We start from the raw sequence: 3,845 nt of genomic DNA on the forward strand, positions 1-3,845 counted from the left end.
GTGAATTTCATATATTGTACTTTCTCTTTGCTGAACTTTTGAAGAATAATAAGAAAAATTGATCAAAGGGTTTCCCCACATTGGGGTTTGTCCCTGGCATGTGCCACATCTTGTGTCCTCTTGTGTTGGCTTGTCTTCTACTATTTTTATTTATGTTCTATTTGCATTTACTGTCATGTCAATGTGATTTCTAATCTGGAAATTAATATTGGGCTAATAAGAAAAATAGAAGTAAATTGCTCTTAAGCACAAAACATACCATCGTTACCTAAAATTAACATGGTATCAGAGCTGAGGTGAAGACAAATCCCAAGTGAGAGTGAAAAGAGCGATCATTGAGATCTATTGACCAAGGACAAGATTCAATGGCCTCCACATACTACTTCAAATCTGATGAAAAGATTCATGATAAGTCTAATTATCATGCATGGAAGATGTCTCTTGATTTGACTTTAGAAGAGCAAGATGTTATGGACTATGTGTAGGGAAATATTATTGAAACTCCTTCAAATGCACTGGTTGCCACTAAGACAAACTACAAGAAAGGTGAAGTCAAAGGCAAGAAGATCATCAGGGATTCTATTAATAAGCATTTAGTTGCTTATGTCTCCAATTTGAACACCTCAAAGGAGATATATGATAAGTTGGTTGGCATGTTCAAAGATAGCAATGCAAACCAAGTCCTTGTTCTCAAGAACAAATTGAAAGACATAAGGAAGGGAAGAGGTGAAAATATTCAATCCTACTTCACGAGGATTATCGAGATAAAAAATGATCTACTTTTAATAGGAGAAGTTATTGCTTCTAGGGAGCTCACTCTCATTGCCCTTGGAGGACTCCCTTGTGAATGTCACGTGTTTAACACTTCCATCCTCAACAACGACATGATTCTAGGTTTTGAACAATTGTTGAATAGATGTTCTCAAGAAGAGACAAGGATCATGGAAATGGATATGCCTTCAAATAGGAATGATCCTATTGCATTCTCTGTTCATGCTAAAAAGAAGAACAATGCAGGTTCAAAGACGCAATGTTAAGGAAGACCGAGATTCAAAAATGGAAGGAAGGGAAGATGCTTCATTTGTAATAAGTTTGGCCACTATGCTAGGGAGTGTCCTAATAGAAGGGATACACCTCATGATGATGACAACTACCATAACAACAATTTCAGCGGAAACAACAATCAAAGGAATGGTAGATTCAACAACAAAAGAAAAAGGAATGCTCCTGCTACTCAACATGGAAATGGTCGACCTCCCAGAATATCAAGAAATTCTAGGTATGATGAATCTATTGTTGTTGATAACAAGAAAAAATAATTTATCTTATATCTTCCCTCTCTATTGCCTCTCCTCTAGATACCTTGGGAAATTGGTTGATTGATAGTGGTGCCTCAAGGCACTTCACTGGGTATAATGAAACTCCTTCAAATTTGATAAAAAAGGATACAAATTTGGAAATCATTCTCGGGGACAATGCCACCTATCCCGTGAAGGGAGTTGGGAATGTTACTCTTCAATTGAATTAAGGTAACACCATTCATCTACAATAAGTTCTATATGTACCTGATCTAAATAAGAACCTGGTATCTATCTCGGTAATGGAAGATAAATGATTCAATGTGGCATTCATTGATGGAAAGGTACATGTGTGGAAAAGAAATTTCAAAGATGCATTTACTCTTGGATTCAGGGTTGATATCCTATATCAAGTTGGAGGAAGCCCATTCAGAGCTATGCCTTGTGACACATCTCTCCAATCCGAATTTTGGCATCGAAGGTTTTCTCATCTACATTGAAAGGCTCTACCCGATGTGAGGAAGATGGTGACAGGTATGCCCAAATTTAAAGTAGAACATGAAGGTGTTTGTCAGGGACGTGCCGAAGGAAAACATAATAGGGGACCATTCCCCTCAAGTGATTGCAAAACTACTAACATATTGTAATTGTTTCACTTTGATCAATCTGGTATGATGCCCGTGACATCTTTGGGAGGATATTTATATTATGCTATCTTTGTGGATGATTTCTCTCACAAAACTTGGATATATGTCTTGAAGAAGAAGGAAAAAGTATTCTCATGGTTCTGTTCTTTCAAAGCCTTGGTTGAAAATCAAACCGAGAAGAAGATTAAAATATTAAGGACCGATAACGGAACTGAATATGAATCAAATGAGTTCAACGACTATTGTAGAGAATATGGCATTAAGAGGGAGACTACTACCACATATACTCCTGAGAAAAATGGTGTTGTTGAAAGGAAGAACCATTCTATTATAGAAGCCACTCCTTCCATGCTTCATGATCAAAGCCTTCCGAAGTTCTTATGGGCAAAAGTTTCCAACACTGTTGTGTACATTCAAAATAGATGCCCTCATTAAGCATTGGAATCCAAAACTCCCAAAGAAGGTTTCACCGGTAAGAAACCTGATGTTTCTCACTTTAGAATTTTTGGAAGTCTCGTATATTTTGATGTGTTGAAAGAAAAGAGAAGAAAATTGGATGCATCTCGGAAGAAAGGCACATTTGTGGGATACAATGAAACTTCTAAGGCATATAGAATCTATGTGCCTTGTCAAAGAGAAGTGGGGATAAGTCATGATGTCACCTTTGATGAATATGCTACCCTTGGAAATATTAGTAACCTTCCTATTCCAAGGAAGGACAAAGAAGCAGATTCAAGAAAGTAGAGAGAACCACAGGATGAGAGAATGTCCGATGTTGAAGGACCAATGGATCCCATTGATCCACCTCCTCATGAGCCCTCCTCCTAAGAAAGGAGACCCTCATGGCTTTGGGAAACTCTCGAAGATGCTGAGAGACATGTTGCTCCAAGGGGAACATTTCATGAAAGTAAGAAGCTGAAAAGCATTAAGGGAATATTGAGGTCTAAAATGGGCCTCCTAAGGAAATTATAAAATAATAGTGGAGATAATAAAATACGATTAGATTACATCATCAAATTTTAGAAGGAAAAAAGAAAAAAAACTATTTTTTCAACTCGTATATTCAACTTATCTCCCTATGGTTTTACTCAAATTTTGAGTTGCAACACTCGTTAGATAAAAAATTTGATTCCTCATCCAAGGAGTACCCATGTTGCATATTTTCGATGAACCTTGTTACACGAAAAATGATAAATACATGAAAAACGTGATTACAATCATGTTTTTTCATGTATTTCTCATTTTCTGTGTAGCAAGGTTCATCAAAATTATGCATCATGGGTACTCCTTGGATGATGAATTAAATTTTGCATCCAACAAGTAGTCCCGTTCGAAATTTGAGTAAAATGTTAGGGAGACAAGTTGAAAATATGATTTGAAAAAGTAGTTTTATTATTTTATTATTTTTATTATTTTTAATTTTTTTACTCAAAAAATGGTGAATCATCCCCCATGGTTGATATCATAATCTTGAATCCTATTAGCTCTTATAAAGTTTATTTTGGTTGTACATTTTTCTTAGGAGGCCCATTTTAGACCTCAAAATTCCCCTAATGGTACCAAGGGTACTTAACTTCCATGAGCACTGTTGTAGCTTATATTGTATTTAAGCTTATTTATCACTTTATTCACAATGTGTGGTTTTAAAATCATTGCAGGGGTTCAACCTTAATGAAGCTCTTTTATTTTCTTTACGTCCGCAGAGTCCAAGGGAAATGAAGTATTTTGTTTATTATACATTGAAATCGCAAAAGAAAGAATTGTAAAAGAATCTGCCCCGGAGTAGCCAAAGTTACTATACAAACAAATCAAGTCATTATATAAACGGTTATACGGAGCTAGATCTGATATATATATATATATATATATATATATATATATATATATAGATATATAAGTG

Source organism: Pinus tabuliformis, chromosome 7, assembly GCF_031772625.1.
Source record: "Pinus tabuliformis cultivar Carrire ecotype Pingquan chromosome 7, CPIR1, whole genome shotgun sequence".
NCBI lineage: Eukaryota > Viridiplantae > Streptophyta > Pinopsida > Pinales > Pinaceae > Pinus > Pinus tabuliformis.